This window comes from Megascapheus bottae, chromosome 17, assembly GCF_031878675.1.
Source record: "Megascapheus bottae isolate mThoBot1 chromosome 17, mThoBot2.hap1, whole genome shotgun sequence".
In the NCBI taxonomy this organism is placed as follows: Eukaryota; Metazoa; Chordata; class Mammalia; order Rodentia; family Geomyidae; genus Megascapheus; species Megascapheus bottae.
The window spans coordinates 19,414,538-19,440,452 of NC_143525.1; the positions used below are offsets into that span (position 1 = coordinate 19,414,538).

Below are 25,915 nucleotides of genomic sequence, written 5' to 3' on the forward strand. Positions count from 1 at the left end.
CATGGTTCAAAGCTTGCCATGGCAGAAAAGTCCATGAGACTTGTCTTCAATTAGCCAACAAAGAACTGCAAGTGGAGGTGTGTCTCAAGGAGTAAAATGATAGCCTTGAGCAAAAAACTAAGGGACAATACTCTGACCTTGAGTTCAAGCCTCAGCATGTCTACTCACTGAAGTATTCAACAAATATTGGGTAATTACTGTGTACTACTTGACTAGGCCCTGGTGACTGAGAGAGGAGGAGTCATGATATCTGCCCTCAACCAAAGAGAGAAACAAGGTTGCAATACAATGGGAAGGACAAAAAGAACTGCTAGGTGAGTTAAGAACATGCAAAAGAGATCAGAGAAAGCTTCCTGGAAGAGGTGATGCTTGCATTGAATGCGCTAGAAGGACATTCAGGCAGAAATAGTAGCTGATGGAGTGCTGGAGACAAGAGTCAATCAAGATACATTTAGGGAACTGGGGATCAGATGCATGTGATAAGGTAGGAGATGAAACTGGGGGTGTAGTCTATAGCCTGGCCTGTGAAAGGCCCTATAGGGTATAGTCAGTAGGTTGGGCAGGAGAAAAGGCCAATCACACAGATAGAATGGCATCTCACAATGAATCTCCGCCTGTAATATGTGTGATAGTGCCAAGTAGAGACTAGGAGGCCAGTGGAAGACTTTGCCATAAGATGTGATGGAGCTGGACTAGAGCAGTGGCATGAGCTGAGACATATCAGCAACAGAGAGAGCAACTGTGTATTGAGCAGTTGAGTAAAATGGCCAGTGTGGATGGGGATGGAAGAGGGTGTGTCTGGGATGCTGAGATCATGAGCCACAGGAGGAGAGAGGATTCTAGGCAGAAGAGGAAGAGTAGAATGTTGGCTCTGGGCATTGTACATCTGAGCCTCCTCTCACACTCCCATTGTTGATTCAGTTGTTGACTTCCAAGTTAACATTTTCATTCTGACCTTCAGAATGTCGGTTGGCCCATAGTGCATTTCCACCTTCTGGCCACCTGTCATCTCCAACTCCACATTGTCTCCCAGATGTTCCTTATCTCTTTGAAATATTTTTCCTTTGCTTGGTGCCAGTACTGGGGCTTGATCACAAGGACTGGGTGCTGTCCTTTAGCTTTTTGGCTACTACTTGAGTCACAATTCTACTTCTGGCTCTTTCTCCTTGGGTAGACTTTGAACTGTGATCCTGGTATCTCAGCTTCCTGAGTAGCTGGGATTATAGGCGTGAACCACTGGGGCTCAGCATAGTTTCTAGATGTTGGTGACAGTGCTACCAACCCAAATAGTTCCTATTGCCTCTTCTTGCTGTGTCAAGTCGTCTTGATTTGATCTCCAGGAGATCATGGAGATCGTTTTCTTCTTGCTTCTTGTCCTTTCTATGCCAATCCTTCCTTAATACTCCCTTGCTCAAGACTTTCAATGGCTTCCTCCCCCCACCCCTGCCTTATTTACTGGTGAAGTTCAAGCTTATTATCTGACCCTTACCTCTTTTGTTTTTATTTTCACGTTTCCCCCAGAGGCACCCTTCTGTGCCACTTACCATTTGTTTGTACACACAAAGGCAGTCTGTAAGCTGAAATACACCCTTCTACCACTGCTTGTCAAATCACACTTGTGTGTCAGGTAGGTTCCTGTTGAAATCACATTGACTTGCTTGTCTTGTTTCTCTAAATGTACAGGGCACATCTTGATAGCAGCTTATAATCACCATCTAGCTAGTTCAATATTCAGTAAATGTAAGTTGAAATGAATTGGTTGGAAAGCTATTCTTCAGATCAAAACTTGTATCTCCTTGTCATTTCAAAGGCCTCTGCTGGCTTCCTGGGTTCCATCTTAAGTATCTACCTTCTCTCTTACCCAAAATAACTCATGTTCAATTTTAACCCCATTTAGGAAGTACAAGCATACTATGTCACCCCTGCCAATTCACAAAGTGATTAAGCTATACATATAATTGGGAATAGACTAGGATTATTGTAAAACATTATCTTTTGCTCATGGGGAAGCTAGTGTTTCCTTTCTCTTCAAAACTAATTTCCTTCATAGTGGTGGCCTGCTTGGTTTGAACTGCTTTCCTTGCAGTTCAAATGAATAGGTTACAGAATTCTGGTCAGTGAAATAGATGGAAAGGGATGCCTTTGGTCAGCTGTAGTAGCCAACTTAGTTGATGCATGCCTTTTCTCTATATCCTTTCTTCTTCTGGTATGTGGACTGAGAATCTGAAGGTATAGCAGTCCGCATCTTAGTATAAGAATGAAAACTGGGGCCGGGAGTTTGGCCTAGTGGTAGAGTGCTTGCCTAGCATGCACAAAGGCCCGGGTTCGATTCCTCGGTACCACATACATACAAAAAAAGCTGGAAGTGGTGCTGCGGCTCAAGTGGTAGAGCTCTAGCCTTGAGAAAGTCCAAGGACAATGCTCAGGCCCTGAGCTCAAGCCCAGGACAGGCAAAAATAAAAAAAAAAAGAATGAAAACTTTGTTGGGGACTGGTGGCACATTCGTGTAATCCTAATTACTTAGGAAGCTAAGATCTAAGGATCATGGTAGGAAAGTCGGTAAGACTCTCATCTCCAATTAACTGCCAGAAAACTGAAAGTGATACTGTGGCTTAAAGTGGCAGAGCACTAGCCTTGAATAAAAAAGCTCTGGAACCGTGCCCTGCCCTGAGTACAAGCCCCATGACCGACAAAAACAAACAAACAAAAACCCCTTCATCTGTGATGGTAAAGCAGAAAACTATATGGTCCTTGAGTCTCCCGAAGGCACATGGAATTGTCATAAGAAAGTCCACTCTCACCTCAGCTTCTGGTGGTGTGACTAAGCTACTGGGCAATACTGGCTGATAGTGACATTTCCCAGGGTTGAAAAGTATCCCTAGGATGAATTGTCACTGTCATTTTAAGGTAAAAGTGTCTATAGTATATGCTTATTAGGGTTGGGTAACATGGAGACAGGAAAGAAAAGCCTGGTCTGCAGCCACTCCTATTTTCTGAGAAGGAAACCTCCCCTGTAAAAGTTGTAGACAGGATGAATGACTTTCTGGGCTGGAGCACATGCCAGGAATGTCGGTGGAAGATTGTGTAACTCCTCCTTGCTAATGGGCTGATCAAGAGCAAGATACGTTTTACTCAAGTAAGATAAAGGATGCTCCAGAATTAGGTGGAGGGAAAACCCTGGTGTTGAGATGTGAATATTGGAGCTGACAGCTGAATGTGTGGAGACAAGAGAGTTTCCAGAACCCTATGCTGTGCAACAAGGCTGTCTCATAAACCCTGGCTCCCCAGGAGTGTAGAGTCCCCCAGTAGTGCACTAGATAGTATGTGGTAGGACAAAGCTCCAAGTCACATTGGAACTCAGGCTGAGCTTGTTCTCTTTTCAATTCCTGTTTCATTCTTGAGTATTTGATATGCGCGCTTCACACAAATTCCAGAAAAGTATGCTTTCCCCAGCACCAGCCCCAGTTCAAACTACTAGCACCTTGGCCTTGGCTCCACTGAGTTTCTGGTCATGAAAGGGTGTGTGTGTGTGTGTGTGTGTGTGTGTGTGTGTGTGTGTGTGTGTGTGTCCTATTGAGAAATTTGCAAGCTGGGTACTGCTGGTGGCTCATGCCTCTAACCTAGCTGAGATCTGAGGCAGTCCAGGCACAAAAGTCTGTGAGACTCTTATCTCCCACTAACCACCAGAAAACTGAAAGTGGCACTGTGGGTCAAATGGTAGAATAATAGCCTTGAGTTGAAGAACTTAGGGACAGTGCCCAGGTCCAGAGTTCAAGCCCTAAGACCAACAAGATGGAGGAGAAGGAAGAGGAGGAAGAGGAGGAAGAGGAGGAAGAGAAGGAGGAGCAGGAGGAGGAGCAAGAGAGGAAGAAGAAAGAAAGAAATTTGCATTCTTCCAGAAAATCTCTTTCACTGACTCCTCCCAGCTGCCCCTGGCTCCCTGGCATTCCTGGATCTGGAGATACTTGCAGCTGTTTCTGCCAAAGGCCTTTCCCCAGCACCCTTAGTCAGATTTGCATCATCTGGCTGAGGCTTCCCAGTAATTCCCTCAAAATATAACATGATGAAACACTCAGAGGTTCTCCAAGCCAGATCCTTCTGAACAATGCCCACACACACCAAGAAGCCTGTAATCACCCACAGCTTGTTAGCTAAAGACACAAACAATTAGCTTCGTGGTTGGAAATGTAAATAAGGACATTTTGCAAATGTCAGCTCTGTGCCAAGTAGGTAGGAATAAGGCTGTAGCAGTGGTTGTTGGCTTTTTTCTGGGGGGCACCCAGGTTGGGTGGTCCCTCAGGACCCAGGGGCAGAGAAGTTCTCTGGAAGGGAAGCCAGGGTTAGATGAGGAGTAAGCAAGCATCCAAGGAGATGGAAGGAGCTTCTGGAAACTTAGAAAACAAAGAAACAACACACAAAGTAAGACCATTAGTTCTTGAGCTTAGAAATCATGTAGTTCACAGCTCACAGTTAATTACCCAGACATTGATGTATTTCCTAAATGTTTTTTACTAGCTCACTAACTTTTTTGCTTGTTCATAAAACTTCTGAGGACCTAAAGATCTTTTGTTTATGTAGGTTATATCTTGTGTTATGAGGGTAAGTGTTTACACAATTGGTTTCTCTGGAAGAAAGTCTTGATTGTAACCATTGCCAATTTCCATGGTGTAAATACTTTGAATCAGGGCCAAGTTCAAGATGCCAACCTGACATCACTGAATGTAAAGTGGGAAAAGACAGGTGCAACTTGCCTAAGTAGGTGCGAGCTGACTCAGAAACAATGATAAAATGAAATGCCATTGACATTATCATGGGAAAGAATTTCAGACATGTCGAAGTAGAGACCGGGAAAGTTTATTCATAAGGCAAAAAAGCAAAAGACAGCTCATACCTGGACATGTGTGCTAGCACGTGTCAAGTGTTAAAACATTTAGAGTTATGTAGGCAAGTAGGACCAGAGTTCCAGCAAAGACATTCTTTTAGATGAGCATCTGGTGGATTCAATCATTTTTGTACTTAGAACATTTGTCATTAGCAATCATATAAAAAGTGTGGTTACTTGAGCTGGGAATGTGGCTTAGTGGTAGAGCACTTGCCTAGCATGCATGAAGCCCTGGATTTGATCCCTCAGTACCATATAAACAGAAAAAGCTGAAAGCGGTGCTGTGACTCAAGTGCTACAATGCTAGACTTGAACAAAAGAAACTCAGGGACAGTGCTCAGGCACTGGATTCAAGCGACAGGATTAGAAAAAAAAAGGGAGGGTTACTTTACAAAATTTGGGTCATTGTAACATAGATGTCTAGACTCCTGGAGCAACCCTTTACACAAGGGATGGGTTTCCTCCTCTTAAGGCAGGTATCCTATTGTGTGTGCGCCATTCCTGGTGCTTGAACTCAGGTACTGTCCCTGAGTTTTTGTGTTTGAGGCTAGTGCCCTATCATTTGATCCATGCTTCCACTCTGGCATTTTGCTGGTTAATTGGAAATAGGCTTGCCAACTTTTCTGCCCAGGCTTGGCTTTGAACTGAGATCCTTAGATCACAGCCTTCTGAGTAGTTGGGATTATAGGTTTGTGACATGGGTGCCCAGCCAGATGGCCTTTTAAAACTTTTTTGCTAGTTTGCGCCACAGTGCCCCTTCTAGCCTTTTCTATTTATGTGGTACTGAGGAATGGAACTCAAGGCTTCATGCATACTAGGCAAGCGCTCTACCACTAAGCCACATTCCCAGCCTCAGATGGCCTTTCTTAAGTAATTTTCTTTTACAAGCATTTCTGTGCTGAAAGGAGTCATCTTGCTACTTTTCCTTTTTTACCCCCTAAAGTTGCCTTTCTTCCAGGTGCGCTAGTCCAGCCAGGCTTAGTGGCTCACAGCAGCCCACAATGGCAGCAATGACCTTCTAGGATTCTCAGAAAGCCTCAGAAGTGAGAAGTGTGCTTGTGGGGGAGGGCAGAGAGTGCAGAGATAGCAGCCAAGCTCCTGCTTGGAAGTCTGTGAGGCTGAGCTCTGACACCAAAGACCTTTAGAAGCATAAAGGAACTGAGACTGTAGCCAGGAGTTGGCTTGGCCAGGAGTTCCTGGAATTCTACTTTGCAGATGAGCTTCCCGGGGCTGCCCAGAGCTCCTGCCTGACTAACAGGAGATGAGAATGGGAAGTGAGGAGGGTAGGTAGAGTGCTGGCTCTCTTGGGCACCATCAGGTCCCCAGACTGGCTCCATTATTTCCTCCAGGAGCTGAGCTAGGGCTCCAGGAAGGCTGTCTCATGTGGGTGGGTGGCTATCTGCCTGCTGTGCCAGGCTAAGCCAGTCTATCAGGTGGATCTAATTCTCTGCTCCTCTGATCCGAAATGAGCAAGTGAAGTAAGAATGTTCCCTCTGGAAGGCCATCTTAAAACCTGGTGTTTATGATTCAATAGTTGCACCTTGGAAGGCTCCATGAGCCTGGATCAGCCATAGGATGATGGCCATAGGATTTTGTGTGTGTGTGTGTGTGTGTGTGTGTGTGTGTGTGTGTGTGTGTGTGTGTGTGAACCGCCTGGCAGGAGTAGGATTCTTAAAGGAACAGGAGCATTTGGGGATCAGGCCTGTCCCTGAGATTGCAAATTCAGAGATCCTGTTTCCTCTGTCTACCCAAAATCACTGCAAGGGAAATTTTGCTAAAATAAAGAGCAAGGGTAGCCAAGGTGCACTACTGACTACAAACGCTGTATCCCTGTGGGGGTGCACACATTTCTTCTCATAACCTATGAGCTCTTGGCAAAGGGCAGGGCTGGGAGGGGCTGGGCTCACTTCTGTGTACATGGAAGGCTCAATTAGTGTTACAGGAGCTCTAATGAATGAATGAATGAATGAATGAGGCAAAAGGTGAGGGACCAAAGCCAGGGACCAGAGCCAGAGGTGAGATATTGTTGGGAGGAAGCAAGATGCCCAGGAAAACTAAAAGCAAAGCAGCCACCTGTGCCCATCATGCACTTGTCTGATGGCTACTTTTTGTATTTTAGCTTCTCAGAGATCTTCCTTCATTTTCCTTCATTCTCTTTTTCCACTTTCTCCTTCTGGTTCTCCTCCTCCTCTCTTTTCTTCCCCCCACCTCTCTTCCTCCTGTTCCTGGAGCTGCTCTTGTCTCTAAGTAATAAGATAAGGTAATTTATTCATCTACTCAATGAATATTTATTGAGCACCTGCTGTGATAAGCCCTGACCTCTCAAGGGTTGGGAATGAGACCGCACATTTCCTACCTCCAGGAGCTGCCAGTCTAGAGTCATTAAATGAGTGATAACAATGGGCAGTGACAAGTGCTATGACTTGGAAGGCCCCAGAGAGCTAGTGTGACTATGTATATATTAACAGTCACACATTCATAAATAATAAAGGGATGTTTTTGAGAGTAAATGTCATGATTGCAGGTAGAATTCCCATGGAAAGAAGATTCTGAGATGGAGAGCAACTCAGAAGGCTTTAGGGAGTGACCTCTGTGAAAATGAAAGGGCAGGGAGGGCATGACAGCTCATGTGTACAGTGTCAGTGATGTCTAAAGCCAGCCCAGGAAAAAGCATGAGACCTTACCTGAAAAATAAGTAAAGCAAAAAGGACGGGGGGGGGTGCTGTATGGAAAAGGAGGAGGAGGAGGAGAAATAACTGGGGTATAATTCAAGTGATGGAGTGCTTACGAGAAGAAGGAAGAGTCCATGAGTCTCTTCTCTCCAGCTAACCACAAGAAAACTGGAAGTGGAACTGTGGTTCAAAATGTTAGAGTGCTAGCCTGGAGTGAAAGAGCTTAGGGAAAGCACCTGGGCCCTGAGTTCAAGCTCTATGACCAGAAAAGAAGAGGGAGGAGGAGGAGAGGGAGGAGGAAGAAGAGGAGGAAAAGAAGAGGAAGAGAAGGCCAGATAGCCGATGGTGCTTTACAGGCAACATTCTTCACAGCTCTCCTCATGCCATACATCAGGTAGAAGTCAAGGCTATTTCCCATACTGCAGTAGGGACACACAGTAACTCCCTCAGCCACTTCCAAATCAAGACATCCTGACCCACTGTCACAGGGTCATCTGGATTCCTCAGCATCTGGCCCAGCAGCTGGGTGAGAAGGAAGGTGGCTGTGGTGTGGGCATAGCCTATCATGGACTACTTCCAGCTGTGATGCATGTGGCCCCACTTTTCTCATTGCAAAATAGAACTAACAAGTCAGTAGCTATGAGGTCGCTGTGAAGATGAGATGTTGGAGGGTGGACTAGGCATGGGGCAGGGGTGCCATCGGTATGTGCTGTTAAGGTGGCAGCCTCTCTGCCCAGGTGGCCACTGGGTGTGAATGGTGGCTGGATCCTGCTTTGCTCCCACCTTGACTGACTTAGATCCTCTAGGCAGGAGGGCACCCTCCGTAGAACCATCCTTTTCCCCACCTCCAGCTCACTCATGGGCAAATTGAAGCCCAGGAGGTGAGATAGAACAAGGAGGTCTTGTAGGGGTGTGCAGGGGTGATGGGGAAAAGAGTTCTGTATAGAACTCAGTGTGCCTCTCTCCCTGACTTCTGCATGGCTGGTTCCCATGTTCCTTTCCAGTACAACTTGACCTTGTCCATTTGGAGAAAAATCAGGAAGCTCGGCTATGCCAGGAATTGGAACCGCCCTTCCTCTGCTCTGGGCTGTGAGGAGGATGGTATGGTGGGGTAGGGTGGGGACACCACAGATTAAGCCAGCCCGGCCTGGGACTTGTGGAATTGATTGGTTCCACCAGTACACTTGTCCTGGCCTGGCTTGCTGAGCCACTTTGGGGCCAAGAGAAGGCATGAAGGGAGTGGGGGGATAAGGAGAACTTGCTCTCAGGGCCAGAGCCCTGGGCAGTAGAAACACATCTGCTTTTCATCTTCAATGGTTCCCCTTTATACTAAAAACAAACAGACGCTTAAAAATTGTATTAGATAGCTGGAGCTGGTGGTTCATACCTGTAATCCTAGCTACTCAACAAGCTGAGATCTGAGGATCAAGGTTGGAAGCCAGTCCAGGCAGGAAAGTCCATGAGACTCTTCTCTCCAATTAATCACTAAAAAAGCTGAAAGTGGAACTGTGGCTCAGATAGTAGAGCACTAACTTTAAACAGTGTCTTAGGAACAGTGTCCAGGCCCCCCGACACACACACAAATGTATTACATGAACAAGTTGATAAGATGAATATAAGATAGATTCATAGCCACATATTATTACTTTGTTCAAATTTTCTTCTGTTTTTGAAAAAAAAACACATTTTCTTGGAGTTGTAGGCATATGCCTATAATCTCAGCTACTCAGCAAGAGGAGGCAGCAGATCAATGAGTTTGAGTTAGTAAAACCCTATCTCAACTACCAAAAAACCCCCAAAATATACAAACAGGCTTGGGGTATGGTTCAAGTGGTAGAGTCCTTGCTTGCCTAGCATAAATAAAAATCCTATCAAACGGGGCGGGGAGTTTGGCCTAGTGGTTAAAGTGCTTGCCTAGCATGCATGAAGATCCGGGTTCAATTCCTCGGTACCATATACATAGAAAAAAGCCAGAAGTGGTGCTGAGGCTCAAGTGGTAGAGCTCTAGCCTTGAGAAAGTCCAAGGACAGTGCTCAGGCCCTGAGCTCAAGCCCAGGACTGGCAAAATAAAAATAAATAAATAAATAAAAGAATTCTCAAGTTAAAAAATATTAAAAAAAAAAAAAAAAAGAAAATCCTATCAACCAACCAAACAACCCTCCCTCCTAGTTTCACAGCCCCATAAAGCATGGCAGGCCCTAGGCTTTAGGCCTCCTTGCCATGTGAGGGAGGCGCCAGTGCTTCCCAGCCTCCTCAAAACTGGGTACCCCACGTGGCAATGTAGCACAGAGACTAAAGACTTGATGCCACAAGTAAAGGATGCTCAGCTTAAACACTGAGTTCCCTCCATCATAAAATGGAGGAATGAGAATGCTGCCTCTGGGTGTTCTGGTGAGATGACCCTGTACAGAGTTTGTCCTTTCTTCTTTTCCTTTTTCATTTCTCTTTTCTTCTTGTCCTCCCCTGCTCCTTCTTCTTCTTCTCTCCCCCTCTCCCCTCCCCACTCCTCTTCCCATTTATCCTTCCCTCTCTCCCTCTCTCCCTTCTCCTCATCACCTCTCCTTCCCCCTCCCTCTCCCCTTTCCCTTTCTCCCTCTCCCTCTCCCCTTTCCCCTTTTCCCCCTCCCCTTCCTTCTCTCTCCCTCCTCCTTCCTTTCCCTTCCCCCTTTACTTCTCCCTCTCCTTCCTCTCTCCCTTTCCCTTCCCCTTCCCTTTCTCCTTCTTTCCCTTTCCCTTTCCTTTCCCTTTTCCTCCTCCTTCCTCCCCCCCACTCTGTGCAGTGCTCTGGATCCAACTCATGTTTTCACACAAGCTACATATGCACTATGCCACTGGGAGATATCTCAGTGCCCCCTCCCCCTCTGTTTACACAGGGTAAGACCTCACCTCAAAGCCCCAGGCACCCCAGAAGCTGCAGGGTGCCTTACCTTGGGGTTTGGAGACACTTCCAGCATTCCTATAGTTTTGACTTCTTCCTCCTCTCTTATCTGTCCCTGTGGGATCCCTGCATTAGGGTCAGGCCTAGGCAATCGCAAATCTAACCAGTTGTCATGGTTTAATTCATAAATCTCTTCTGAAATTCCATGACTCCATCAGTCCTCACAACAATCCATGAGACATGCGTTGAATGCAAGACATTATTCACCTCATTTTCTGGGAAAAGTTGGGTACCCTCAGAGGACAGAGCTATCACCTTTGCCCTTAGATGGCTCTAATATTTGGTGTGTGTGTGTGTCTGTGTGTGTGTGTGTACCAGTACTGGGACTTGAACTCAGGTACTAGCATTCTTGCTTTTTCACTCATGACTGGTGCTCCAACAGTTGAGCCATACCTCTACTTTCTGGCTTTTTGCGAGTTAATTGGAGATAATTCTCATGGATTTGTCGGACCTGGCTAGCTTTGAACTTCAATTCTTAGGTCTGTCTCCTGAGTAGCTAGGATCCCATGCGTGAGTCACGGGGTGCCTGGCTTGAGTTTTGATTGTTTAAGCACGGAAGTCGATGCCTGCGTGGCAAGGCTTGGATGGCCCTGTGAGAGAACTTGAAGTTGAGATCAATTTCCATCTGGTAGGAATTGTTTGGGCTAAGTTTTTAATTTTCGTGAGGTTTCTGATTAAAACCTTCCAGTGCCTTAAGCTGAGTTAGGTTGCTTTGCTTTCTCAGTATTTCCTCATTTCCTCAGAGTCTGAGCTAGAGCTGGAAGGCCACATGGTCTCCTTGGGCCAACAGCCCTGCTCTCCTTTCCCAAGGAGCTGGGGGGTAAAGAGGGAGTGTCCATTGCCAGCCAATAAGTGCTAAATTGTCTCTTGGGGAATGAATGACTTAAAGGACACAGATCCCACCCTATCATTGCTCTTCCTGCAACTTTAGGGATATCTGATGGCTCTCCTGAGGAGGAAGTAGCTGGGCCAGCCCTGCCTGCTATCCTGGACCAGGCTGGCATCTTCTTCTGGTCTTCTTTCCTTCCTGCCACTCTGGTTCAACAGGCCCTGCTGTTACCCCCAATCCAACTTCCTATTGTCTTCCTTTATAGCTTCAGGCATCTGGAGACAGGTCTGTAGAAGTATATCTAGAGTCCCTGTGCAAACTGGGAATGAGCTTATCCTGAGAGGCTTCACCACTCCATGCCCAGAGCTTGGTGCCCAAGAAGAAACCAGCAAATGGATTCAAATAATATTTCCTGGAAGAGGAGCTGAGTGGTCACGCTCACCTGAGTTCTGGTTGATTTTTGTTATTGTTATTATTGTTGTTGTTTGGCCTGTCCTAGGGCTTGAACTCTGGGCCTTTGTACTATCCCTCTGCTTTTGTGCTCAAGGCTAGCACTCAAGTGGCTCACTGGCTTTTCGTGGTCAAGTGAAGGTAAGAGTCACATGGACTTTCCTGTCCAGGCTGGCTTCAAACAGCGATCCTCCATTCTCAGCCTCCTGAGTGGTTAGGATGACAGGCATGAGCTACCAGCACCAGGCTTAGTAAGGTGGCTCAATCTGAGTGTCAGGTCAGTATCTTCACAGAGGGACAGCAATTTTGCCTGGCTCCCTGGGAACTCATGGGGAAAATGAGGCAGTGTGCATAAGGCCATTGGCCAAAGCCATCTTCCACAAGTGCAGCTGCAATCCCCATTTTCCACTGGCAACTTGGGTTAGGCATCTCACCTCTGGACTCCAGGGTACCAATCTGTTAGAAGGGGATGGATATAATAATAAGGCTCCCACAGGAATACTGTGAGAATTAAGGGAGGTAATGAACGTGAAGTCTTGAACCCAGTGCCAATGGCTCACATCTGTAATCCTAGCAATTTAGGAGGCTCAGATCCAGGGTTTGTGGTTTAAAGACCACCCATGAAGGTAAGTGTAAGAGACTTATCTCCAAATAAACCCCAAAAATTTAGAAGTAGGGCTGAGGATCAAGTGGTAGAGCAACAGCCTTGAACAAAAAGGCTAAGAGACAGCACCCAGGCCCTGAGTTCAAGCCCCAATGCCAGCATAATAAACGTTGTAATGCTTAGCTCCAGTGAGGAGCTCTTCAGTGTCTGTCTAGAAACATCCTACACCCTTATCAGTAATGTCATTGGTATCTCACCAGTGATAAGATGCATCTCACACAGAAAAGTATGCATCTCTCAGGCGGTGGAAACTTAAAGATAAGTTACAAAGAAAATATTGTTGCCAGTTCAAAGCAATAAAATGATAATATAGCTAAAAGTTATTGGGGATTTTCTAAGTGCCAGGCACTGAGCCAAGACCTTACAAACATTACGTCGTTCAACCCTGATGATAACTCTGTAAAGTTTAATTAAATTATCTTCACTTTTCAGTTGAGAAAACAAAGCATTTAAAAGATTAAGTCACTTGCCTAAACTCACACTTTTGCCCGCATAAATGGCTGCTATGCCACTGCTACTGTCGTTTATCACTACAGTCAAAACTCATCTACCCTTTCGCTGGCTTCCTCTGATCCAGAATGGTTTCATTCTACAGGTTGCAGAACCTGACTGGAATCTCGAGGGTGCTTTGCGAAGTTCTGAAGCCTAGCTGTCACCGGGAGAAATTCTGATTCAATCAGTCCTGGGTGTGACCTGTACATGGAGAATTGGTAAATGACCCCAGGTGATTCTGAAGTACAGTGGGGTGTGGATGAGAGATTCACTGCCTTACTCCAGGCGTGGCTTGAGGAGCCTCCTAAATTCTTCCCAGTGTCTGCCCACTTGTCTGAAACTTGGGTGACATAGCACAAAGTTTTACATGACAGGATGAAGGGAAATAATTTACATTACAGAAACCAGGTGAGGAAGGAGGGTGGCTGAAGCTCTCTTCCACCTGCAGCTGGCTAATTCCCTTCTGCCTTCCTAGCAGATAGGGCTGGGAGCAGAGGGGTCTGTCCTAGGAGCAGAAAGGGAAAGGGAAATAAAATCTAGGGTGTGCATGAATGTTCTCAAGACTCTTATCTCCAATAAACTACTCAGAAAAAGTGGAAAGTGGCACTGTGGCTCAAGTGGTAGGATGCTAGCCTTGAGCAAAAAGAAGCTCAGGAACAGCATCCAGGCCGAGTTCAAACCTCAGGACTGGCAAAAACCAAAACAAAACAAAAAACCAAAAAACAAAACCCAAAACAAACAAACAAACAGGACCAGGATTTTGGCCTAGTGGTAGAGTGCTTGCCTAGCATGCACAAAGACCTAGGTTCGATTCCTTGGTACCACATACATAGAGAAAAGCTGGAAGTAGTGCTGTGGTTCAAGTGGCAGACCACTAGCCTTGAGAAAAAAAGCCCAAGAACAGTGCTCAGACATTGAGTTCAAGGCCCAAGGCTGGCAAAACAAACAAACAAACAAACAAATTAACACCAACAACAGAATCTGACCCACATTCTAATATGTCATCTTTGTCATGTACTAAGACTAATAGACTAATCCTCCCTTTCTCTCTCTCTCTCTCTCTCTCTCTCTCTCTCTCTCTCTCTCTCTCTCTCTCTCTCTCTCTCTCTCTCTCTCCCACACACACACCCCATCTCTGCTTTCTCTCCATGAAACAGCATTCTCTTGAGAGCTAGGAACACAATCCCTAAGAACCAGTTTTCCAGCCTACACATCCATGTAGCTTCCCCAGGGTCTAGCTTGCTCCATTTTTTATGTTTATTTGTTTAACATAACCACCTGATTACCAAGTTTAACTCCCAGGAGATATCACTGTACTTAGTTAGGATGTTATGAAGCAACTCAAAGAAAATTTATGAGGTGTTGACAAGCTGGGGCCCTGGGGGCCCAGTGTTTTACTGCAAAGACTCTTCTGTGATCTGCTCCAGGCTTATTTGCCATTAAACTTGGCCCAGGAGAGTCAAATCATTTCCATTCCTGAGCAGTTCACATGGAACCACTGTGATAACCTAAAAAAAAAAAGTTTTAAAGTTGTTACTATAAAGGTGATATGCAGAGGTGTTACCATTTCATAAATCAGGTAACGAGTATATTTCTTTTTGAATAATGTCACACCTTCCTTTGCTTGCTCTCAGTTTTTCCCTCCAATCCCCACGCACAAGTTATATAGTTTATTTTCAACGTAGTATCTGCTTAGTACCACTGATGCATTTGTTCACTCATTGTCCCTTCATTTCTGTGCCCCCTCTTATTCTCCTGATTTATATTTCCTGGAATTCATTTCAATAAATATTATTTTGGATAATCAGAGGCACAGAGGAACACTTTTTTTTGGCCAGTCCTGGGGCTTGAACTCAGGGCCTAAGCACTATCCCTGGACTTTTTCCTCAAGGCTAGAGCTCTACCACTTGGGGCACAGTACCACTTCCGGCTTTTCTATGTATGTGGAACTGAGGAATCGAACCCAGGTCTTCGTGTATGCTAGGCAAAGCACTCTACCACTAGGCCAAATGCCTGCCCCCCCCCTTTTTTTTTGCCAGTCCTAGGGCTTGAACTCAGGGCCTAGGTATTGTCCTTGAGCTTCTTTTGCTCAAGGTTAGCACTCTACCACTTGGGCCAATACACCACTTCTGCCTTTTTCTGTTTATGTGGTACTGAGGAATTGAATTCAAGGCTTCATGCATGCTAGGCAATTGCTCCATCACTAAGCCACATTCCTGAGAATAACTTTTTTTTTTTTTGGTCAGTTGTGGGGCTTGAACTCTGGGCCTGGGCATTGTCCTTGAGCTCTTTAGCGCAAGGCTACCATCCTACTCCTTGAGCTACAGTGCCACTTCTGATTTTCTAGTTGTTAATTGGAGATAAGAGTCTCATGATGGGACCGGGAGTTTGGCCTAGTGGTTAAAGTGCTTGCCTAGCATGCATGAAGACCCACGTTCGATTCCTCGGTACCACATACATAGAAAAAAAGCCGGAAGTGGTGCTAAGGCTCAAGTGGTAGAGCTCTAGCCTTGAGAAAGTCCAAGGACAGTGCTCAGGCCCTGAGCTCAAGCCCAGGACTGCCAAAAAAAAAAAAAAGTCTCATGAACTTTAGTGACCATCTGGCTTTGAACCACAATTCTAAGACCTCAGCCTCCTGAGTAGCTAGGATTACAGGCGTGAGCCATTGCACCCGGCTGAGGATAATTTTTTTTTTTTTTGCCAGTCCTGGGTTTGAGCTTGGGGCTGGAGCATTGTCCTTGGGCTTTCTCAAGGCTTGAGCCACAGCACCATTTCCAGCTTTTTTCTATGTATGTGGTACCAAGGAATCGAACCTGGGTCTTCGTGCATGCTAGGCAAGCACTCTGCCACTAGGCCAAATTCCCAGCCCTGAGGATAACTTTTTAAAACAAGTTATTTGAAAGCCACTCACTGATGGTTCATGCCTGTAATTCTAGCTCCTCAGGAGGCTGAGATCTGAGGATCATGGTTCAAAGCTAGTCCAGTCAGAAAAGTCCGTGAGGCTTTTATCTCCAATAAACTACACAGAAAAAGAAGTACATAGTATTGAAACTCAAGTGTAGAACACCATCCTTGAACAAAAAGAAGCTCAGGCCCAGTACTGGTGAAACCAACCAACAAACAAAAATACAAATTATTCTTGCTCTGTGACTAACCAATTAATTGATGAAGTTTTATAGTTCCTAGAAGAGAGAAGAAATGGAAATTCCAGGAAAGAGACAAGAGGCTATAAATTAGGGTTAATGAGATGTAGGGCTAAGCTTGGGGGGATCCTGGGATGTACCAAACCCTGCCTACGGGTGGGTCCAGGAAGCTGTTTCTGAGTAACTCCTCTTGGTTTTCAAATATTTTTCCCAAAGTCACAGCCAACGGCCTCCCAGCTGCTAAGCCTAACAGGCAATCATGATCACACAAATCACAAACATGTCAAACCAGCCCCATCAGGTCCAAATCCAACATTTTTGAATGTTTAGAATTTGTACATTTAAGGTCAAGCCCAAATTGGACATGGAGAAGAAGGATATTCTGGAAAGGACTTAACTTTTTCCAGAAAACTCTTTGGCATCCAGCTCTTCTTCCTTTTCCCCATTCAGATCTGGGAGAATATCCAAACCAAGACACCAAAGAGATTGCTCAGAGACCTCAGGGAAGCTTTCTAGATGACATGATTTATATCAATGCTATCTCCTTGTGCCCAATACTCTGTTAGAGGCTCCAGGAGGAGGTACGAGGCAGGTGTACTTGGTGCCATCTCTGATCTCTGAGGCGAGGTGAACAATCCATTTTGCCAGAGACTAGGAGCTCAGAGGGAAGGAAGAATGACCTACCCAGTCTCTGGAGAGGTTCACAGGCCCATGAAAGAGACAAATAGTAGGCTTGGCATCCACTCAGGGAACCCTACCTTTGAGCCTAGTCATGAAACACTTCTCCACATGATGCATTTGCCTTTATTCCACTGGCTGCTGGATGTGACATCTGGTCAACCAAGTCTCCAACCAGTGACTTGTCATAAATATTGGGCTCCTGGCACCTCCTGAAATTTGGCTTACAAAGTGAACGTCTAACTTATTTAACCCAAATGAAGAACCCTGACTGATTCCTGACTGATGGTGACACAATGCAGAGCAGCTGCAAGCCAGAGAGGATAAGTGCTGACAGAAAAGACACAGTGGGGTTCAAGGGAAAGTTGAGAAATTATGGGATAGTGTTTCTCAAAGTGTGTGCTGTGGAACAGCAATCCTTTGAGATGCTTCTCCAAAATTTAAAAATCACTTTTTAAATTGTTTGTTGTGGAAAAATAAGTCTGGGAAACACTGAGCATTGTAGCTCCCACTTACATAAACATGTAAAGGCTCTGAGTTTCTGGGATGAATGTTAATTTTTTTGTTTGTTTTTTTGTTTTTGCCAGTCCTGGGCTTGAGCTCAGGGCCTGAGCACTGTCCTTGGACTTTCTCAAGGCTAGCGCTCTACCACTTGAGCCTCAGCACCACTTCTGGCTTTTTTCTATATATGTGGTACCAAAGAATCGAACCCGGGTCTTCGTGCATGCTAAGCGAGCACTTTAACCACTAGGCCAAACTCCCGGCCCATGAATGTTAATTTTCTAGGCCATTCTCTTTGCCTACTCTACTGGGTCAGCTTAACTAAGATGATCAATGTTTCTTTTCTTCTTTTTTTTTTGTCAGTCATGGGGCTTGAACTCTGGGCCTGGATGTTGTTCCTTAGCTCTTCAGCTCAAGGCTACCACCATACCCCTTGAGCCACAGCACCAGTTCCAATTTTCTAGTGGTTAATTGGAGGTAAGAGTCTCATGGACTTTTTAATGCTTGGGCTGGTTTTGAACCTCAATCCTCAGATCTCAATCAATATTTCTTAAAGGGAGCTGAGGGTATTTGTGGAAGAATCTCTCTTAGGTGCTTGTTAGCAGGGGGTCTGAGCCCTGTAGCATATTTGCTGAGTCAGTCTCTGGAACCCAGAAACTGAGATTCTACTTTGAGCAGCACTCAGTTGATTAGCCTGCCTGTTCAAGTTGAAAACTCCAGATTCTGCTTCCCTCTGGAGTTCTGCCTTTTTCTCATAGTACTGAGGTCAAGAAGTAGATTTAGTCAAAAGGTTAGTCAAAAAGAAACACAGATACTTCCCAATTTATTCTATAAGGCCAGTGCTAGACTGATACCAAAACCAGAGCAAGACTTCACAGGAAAAGAAACAATAGACTGTGATGTGTCATAGAAACAAAATTGTTAACAAATACTAAGAACCAAATCTGGCAACCTATGAAAAGGATTATATATTATGATTGAATGGAATTTATCCTAGCAATGCAAAATGGGTCTAGCATCCAAAAATCAATTAATGTTTCACATAATCTCAATAGAATATGACAAAAACATCATATGATCATTTTAATACATATTGAAAAAGCATTTGACAAAATCCAATATACCTTTATTATATAAATACTCAGCAGGGGCCAGGAGTTTGGCCTAGTGGTTAAAGTGCTTGCCTAGCATGCATGAAGACCCGGGTTCGATTCCTTGGTACCACATACATAGAAAAAAGCTGGAAGTGGTGCTGAGGCTCAAGTGGTAGAGTTCTAGCCTTGAGAAAGTCCAAGGACAGTGCTCAGGCCCTGAGCTCAAGCCTAGGACTGGCAATAAATAAATAAATAAATAAATAAATAAATAAATACTCAGCAAACCAAGAACAGTAATGAACTTTTTTATTTTGATAAAGAAACAACTACTACTAGAAGAGTGCTTGCCTAGCAAGTACAAGGCCCTCAACTCAATCCCCAATACTGCCCAAATCAAAAGGGAAAACAAAATGCACAGGGATCAATATAATAGAAAAAATGTAAGCCGTAAGATTTGAAAACTACAAAACATTACTGAAATGAAAAAAATCTAAATAAATGGAAAAGCCTTCCATATGTCTAGATCGGAGGACTGAATATTGTTAATACTCTCCAAAATTAACTATAGACTTAACGCAATCTCCATCAAAAGCTTAGTTGGCTCTTTTTTTTTTTTTTTGTGGGTGATGGGGCTTGAACTCAGCCTGGGTGCTGTCCCTGAGCTCTTTAGCTCAAGGCTACGGCCCTATCCTTGATCAATTGGCTTATCTTGAAAAATCAATAATAAGCTGATTATAGAATTGACATTGAAACTCAAGAATTCATAATATCCCAAATAATTTTTTCCAAATAATTTTATTTTCCCAGTTGTAGGGCTTGAACTCTGAGCCTAGGCACTGTCCTTGAGCTCTTCAGCTCAAGGCTAGCCCTCTACCACTTTGAGCCACAGCGCCACTTCTGGTTTTCTGGTGGTTAATTGGAGATAAGAGTCTCACAGGTCTGGGAATGTGGCTTAGTGGTAAAATACTTGCCTAGCATGCATGAAACCTTGGGTTCAATTCTTTAGTATCACATAAGCCAAAGTGACACTGAGGCTCAAGTGGCAAAGTGCTAGCCTTGAGCAACAAGAAGCTTAGGGATAGTGCCCACACCCTGAGTTCAAGCCCCAGAAGTGGCAAAAAAATATTTTTTTTAAAGTAGTCTCACAGACTTTACTGCCTGGGCAATTCTCAGATCTCAGCCTTCTGAGTAGCTAGGATTACAGGGGTGAGCTATTAGCCACTGGCAGCATAAAGGGTTTGAATAGAAACTTTGCCAAAGCAGATTTTCAAATGGCTGATAAGTACACAGAAAAGATGTTCACCATCTCAGTTATCAGGTAGATGCAAATCAGAACCGTAATGAGATGCCATTTCATACATACTAAGATGGTTGAGACAACAAATCCACAATAAGCATGACAATTATTGTGAGAATGAGGTGTAGCTGCTTTGGTAATCCCTCCAAAGGTTAAGCACATCTTTTATATGCTCAAGCAACTCCACCCCTAAGTGCTTACTCAAGAGAATTAAAAATACAAATATACACAAATATAGACATTTCCCAATATATTCTTTAAGGCAATGTTAGCCTGCTACTATATATGCTCATAACAGTATTATTCACAATAGACCCAAAGTGCAAAAACCCAAATTTCCATCAACTGATAGATTGGTACATTCTATTATATCTATTTAATGGAATATTACTCAATAGTGAAAAGGAATGAAGTACAAATCCATGTTATAATCTGGATGAACCTTGAATATATTATGCTAAGTGAAAGAAGCCAGACAGAAGACATCACTTATTATATACTATTATTTATATGTAGTGTTCAGAATAGGTAGATCTATAGGGATGTAAAGCACAGCCCGATATGGTAGTATATACCTATAATACTAGTATTCAAAAGAGTGAGGTTCACCAGTTTGAGGCCAACCTGGGTTATCTAGTGAGACCCTGTCTCCAAAACAAAACCAAAGCACACTAGTGACTGCTCAGGGCTGGATGGGGGAATGGCTACTTAAAGGCATAGAGTATCTTTGTGAGGTAAGAAAAATGTTCTACAATTGAGGGTAAGGATAGTTGCACAACTCTTTCAATATCCTTAAAACCCATTTACCTGGGGCAGCTATATGGTATGCAAATCATGTTGGTAGAGGGGTTACAAAAGAAAAGAAGCCCAGAATGAAACTCCAGTGATGCCCCTTGACCAAGAAAATGGATCAGTCTATAAACCAGAATTAAAGTGAACACAAATCACCACCCACAACCCCTTGCTTCCTCTTATTCCCTGCCTTGCATTTCCCTTGTCTTACTGTCTCCCCCCTGACTACCCTTACCAACAAGATAAAGGAACCCCAGCTGCTGACAGCCAGCTGTTGCTCAGCCTGAGTCCTTGCTGAACTCTGTGGACACTTTGGGCTAACGCACAAGGTCTCGTTCATTCCCACAAAGCATTTATGTAGAATCTATGTTCTGCAAAACATTTCAAAGAAAATACATGTCACTGCCCTCAAGTTGCTTGAAACCTACCATCTAGGATTCATTGACTCATTTGTTGATAACTGAGGGGGGGAAAATCAAAACAACAGTGGCTTAAATAACATCGAACTTATTTCAAAATAGAAGACACTTACACAAAATAGAAGCCTGAAGGTAGATAGGCAGGTCTATAATTCTTTGGAGCCATTGGTGAGTCCTCCTCCTCCTCCTCCTCCTCCTCCTCCTCCTCCTCCTCCTCCTCCTCCTCCTCATACCATGGGACCAGTATTTGGGTGACATTGGATCAATAGTGACTTCTTCCTGTGAATAATGATGCAGGGATGATGGTCTGATGATCTAATGTTTTAAGGAGAAAAAAAAATCCAGACAATGCTGCCAAAGGTTTTGTGATTTATCTTTTTTTTTTTTTTTTTTGGTAGGTTGTGAGTCTTGAACTGGGCCTGGGTGCTGTCCCTGAGCTCTTCAGCTCCAGGCTATTACCCTGCCCTTGAGCCAAGCCCCACTTCTCATTTTCTAGAGGTTAATTGGAGATAAGAGTCTCAGGTCCTTCTGTGCCCAGCGTGGCTTTGAACCTGGATCCTTAGATCTCAGACTCCTGAGTAGCTAGCATTACTGGTGTGAGCCACTGGTGCCTGGCTTTTTTTTTCATTGTTTAGAGAATATTTTTATTAGTTTCTGTAATCATACCCACAGGTAAGACCTTACATATTTAATAGAATGCATTTACCCCTGTACAAATGGAAAAAAAATAATTTTAACATTTCTAGACTAATATGGCTATTAATTTCCGTACAATGCCAACTCAACATGGTAAACTGGGATACTTTTTCCAAAGTTGACAGCATAGCTAAAGTTTCCAAAAATACAAATGACTAGCTTTTTTGTCCCTTAGCTTTTTGCTCAAGACCCTATTGCTCTACCACTTGAGCCACATCCCTGATTCTGGCTTTTTGCTGGTTAACTATAGATAACAGTATCATGGACTTTCCTGCCTTGGTTGGCTTTGCACCTTGATCCTCAGATTTCAGCCTCTTGAGTAGAATTATAAGTGTTTGCCACTAGCACCCAGCCAGTAGGTGATTTTTTTGGTCAGTTTGGGGCTTGAACTCAGGGCCTGAGCACTGTCCTTGGGCTTTCTCAAGGCTAGAGCTCTACCACTTAAGCCACAGCACCACTTCTGGTTTTTTCTATATATGTGGTACTGAGGAATTGAACCTGGGTCTTTGTGCATGCTAGGCAAGCACTCTACCACTAGGCCAAACTCCCAGCCCCAGTAGGTGAATTTTGACAAATGCCTGTGCACATGGAATTTAACTCCATCAAGATACAGAATACCATTGCCATTCCAGAGTCATCTCGTGCGATTCTGAGTCATTGCAATGTTTCTTCAACAGATTAATTTTGTCTTCAAAAGAATCTTGTCATAGGGCCAGGAGTGGCAAAAAAAAAGTCTTGTCATAAAAGAATTTTCTTGTGTGTAGTTTCTTCTACTCACCGTGGAGATTCATTCATGTTGCTGCATGTATTAGCAATTCATCCATTTTACTGCTGGGTAATATTCCATTATATGATTATATTAGAGTTGTTCGTTATGAAGTTGGTAGTCATTTGAATTGTCTCTAGTTTCTATGATTATGAAAAATGTAGCTGTGAACATTGTTTCATGAGCCTTCCTAAGGACATATGCTTTCCTTTCTCTTAGGTAATACTAAAAGTGGAATTGTTGGGACTCGTTCACTTATGTAAGAGATTCGGTTACATAAGAGACTACCAAATCTTTACCAACAATGTGTGTGTATTCCAATTTCTCCACATCCTTGCCAGCGTTTCAGGTCAGCCTTTAATTTTAGCTATTCCTGTGGGTGTGTGTTGGTATCTCGTTGCTGTTTTATTTTCTACTCCCCTGGTGACTAAGGACGTTGAGCACTTTTTCAAATGCTTCTTGGCCATCTGTATAACTTCCTTTGCGAATTGTCTATTCAAATATTTTGCTTATTTTTAACACTGACTGCTTCATCTTCTTTATTTCATCAAGATGAAGGAGTTCTTTACATCTTCCGTATTCTTGCTAGATATTTTGAAAATGTTTTCCCTTAGTCTAAGGCTTTGTTGTAGCTTTCGTAATGATGTCTTTTGATGTGCACGTCTTTAATTTTGATGCAATTGAATTTATCTGTTTTTAAAAAGGATAGCTGCTTTTTGTGATTTATCTCAAGATACTTTGCCTACTTGAAATCCAAAGGTATTTTCTGATGTTTTCTTCTAGAAAATGGGTAGTTTTAGCTTTCTGTTGTTTTTTTTTTTTATTTCTATGATGCTTTTCTTTTTGTTTATTTAGTGCGGATACTGGGGCACTCAGAGCCTTGAGCTCTTGCTTGCTTTTTTTTTCCCCTCACCCCTGGAATGACACCTCTACTTCTGGCTCTCCACAGGGCCAAAACTTCCAGCTCATTCTATGCAGAATGATTCTGAAGAAGCAGAAAAGTGGACCAGCTCACACCCTACCTCTCCTGGTTTCCTACCCCATCTTCCTAGGAAGATGGGTGGGGCTGAAGAGAATTTTCCTATTGTTAGGCAAAAGGATGATTGAGGAGGCAGTGCTAAGTGAGTTTCCATCCCTCTGAACCTTCACAGTGCTTCCAAAGTCCCTTTAAAGAACGGTGGGCCTAAGACCATGTCAGATGCCGTAACAAATGAGCCCACACACTAATGCCCCCCACCCCCAGTCAGCAGTGGTTGCTCAGACTGAGAGCTCCGTGTTCCTAGGAATACAAGGAGACACCGAATGAGACATCAAGAAACTTCAAGACACTGCCCAGCCCCTGGAGAGGGGCCCTCAGCACCTGCTCTTTGTGTCCTGGAAGCTGTGTGTGTCTGTGTAGTGGGATGATGGAGACAGAGGGGCTGTGTCTAGGGGGAATGACTTTGGAAGCCAGTGATGGGGACAAGATTAATGCAGGGCAGAGGAGAAACTGTCTGGGAAGGCTGACAAAGACCCTCTGTTTCCTTCTTTCTCCGTGTGTGCTTGGACAATCTTCAGGCCCATCTTCACTCGGGAGCATAACAGAGTTTACAAAATAAAGCGTCTTGGGATACTGTGCTGCCAATAGCTGACTGGTGGGGCCCAGCTGGCGTCCTGTTTTGGTGTGGTGGTAGAGAAAGGTTGCAAGATGCTGTGGTTACCCCCAAATCTCAGTGTCTTCTTCATATGAAAAAGGTGTGTTTCCTGGGTGCTGGTGGCTCACGCCTGTTGTCCTAGCTCTTCAGGAGGCTGAGATCTGAGGATCATAGTTCAAAGCCTGCCCCGGCAGAAAAGTCCATGAGATTCTTATACCTAATTAACTATCAAAAAGCCAGAAGTGGGGGCCGGGACTTTGGCCTCATGGTAGAGTGCTTGCCTAGCATGCATGAAGACCCGGGTTCGATTCCTTGATACCCCACATACATAGTAAAAAGTTGGAAGTGGTGCTGAGGCTCAAGTGGTAGAGTGCTAGCCTTGAGAAAGTCCAAGGACAGTGCTCAAGCCCTGAGCTCAAGCCCAGGACTGGCAAAAAAAAAAAAAAATCTTATGAAAAAAAAAAGCCAGAAGTGATGGGGCCAGGAGTTTAGCCTTGTGGTAGAAGGCTTGCCTAGCATGCATGAAGACCTGGATTTGATTCCTTAGTACCACATGCCTAGAAAAGGCCAGAAGTGGTGCTATGGCTCAAGTGGTAGAGCTCAATCCTTGAGAAACCCAAAGGACAATGCTCAGGCCCTGAGTTCAAGCCTCAGGACTGGTAAAAAAAAAAGCTGAAAGTAGAGCTGTGGCTCAAGTGGTAAAGCACTAGTCTTGAGTTTATAAGCTAAAGGACAGAGTCCATGCCTTGAGTTCAAGTCCCAGGCACTTATGGCTCATACTTGTAATCCTAGCTACTCAGGAAGCTGAGAACTAAGGATTCTGGTTCAAAGCTAGCCCGAGCAGGAAAGTCCATGGGCGCTGTCCCTGAGCTCTTCAGCTCAAGGCTACCACCCTACCCTTGAGTCAAGCCCCACTTCCCATTTTCTAGAGGTTAATTGGAGATAAGAGTCAGGTCCTTTTGTGCCCAGGCTGTCTTTGAACCTTGATCCTCATATCTCAACCTCTGAGTAGCTGGGATTACAGGTGTGAGCCACCGCACCGGCCTCCAAGAGATTCTTATCTCCAATTAACTACCAGAAAACTGGAAATGATGCAGTGGCTCAAAGAGGTAGAGCACTAGTCCTGGGCAAAAGTGCTCGAGGACAGTGCCCAGGCCCTGAGTTCAAGCCCTATGAATGAAAAGAAGAAAGAAGGAGGAGGCAGAGGAGGAGGAGTAGAAAGAAGAGACTGGCAATGTGGCTTCGTGGTAGAGTGCTTACCTAGCATGCATGAAGCCCTGGGCTCAATTCCTCAGAATCACATAAACAGAAGATGCCAAACGTGGCTGGGATCACAGGCATGACCCACTGTGCCTGGCTCAACTTGCTCTTCCTTTGTAAGGGGAGTGACTGTCATTGTCTGGAAGTGACATCTCTTGCCATACATCTGCTTTTTTTTTTTTCCAGGGCATTTGGTAGCTTCCACCTTTGGCTACTCTGAACAGTGAATCTCTGTTAGTTCTCCATTACCATTTGCATTTTTCAAACATGAATGTATTATTTGAAATAAATATTAAAAAGGAAATGCAAGCACACTAAATCTTCCAAGTCCCATTTTGGAGACCCCATCCTGGCCTCTGAACTTCTGAGGAGGACAACCCCAGGGAAGGGGGAACTGAGGACCCTCCCCCGCCCGCAGTCTGATCTCTTTTACATGGGACAAACTTGTGCTAGAAACACTCATTGTTTGAAATTCAAATTCAAGCCTGATGTTAATTCCCAGTATCCATTAGCTGGTATATTAATAATAAATACTGTGTGACTGTGACTATTGCTTAGTGATGGAACATGTGCTTCGCATTCATGAGGCCCTGGGTTTGGTCCCTAGCACTGAATAATAAGAAGAAGAATAAGAAGAATGATGTGGGTAGTTATGTGGTTGTTTTCTAATCATAGTATTTGCATATACCTAGCCTTCCTCACTAGATT

The 25,915-nt window shown here is 44.3% G+C and overlaps 1 long non-coding RNA gene across 4 annotated transcripts; it reads left to right on the top strand.

Annotated features, from left to right (window-relative positions):
* The first annotated feature begins 71 nt into the window (after positions 1–71).
* On the top strand, positions 72–24,242 carry LOC150051273 (uncharacterized). Of its 4 annotated transcripts, none has more exons than XR_016538309.1 (3): positions 72–314; positions 22,533–22,662; positions 23,263–24,242. It is a non-coding gene; the product is annotated as an uncharacterized LOC150051273 (long non-coding RNA). The 4 variants fall into 4 exon arrangements; XR_016538310.1 differs by lacking the exon at positions 72–314 and adding an exon at positions 321–484; XR_016538311.1 differs by lacking the exon at positions 72–314 and adding an exon at positions 13,047–13,159.
* Positions 24,243–25,915: the final 1,673 nt, after the last annotated feature.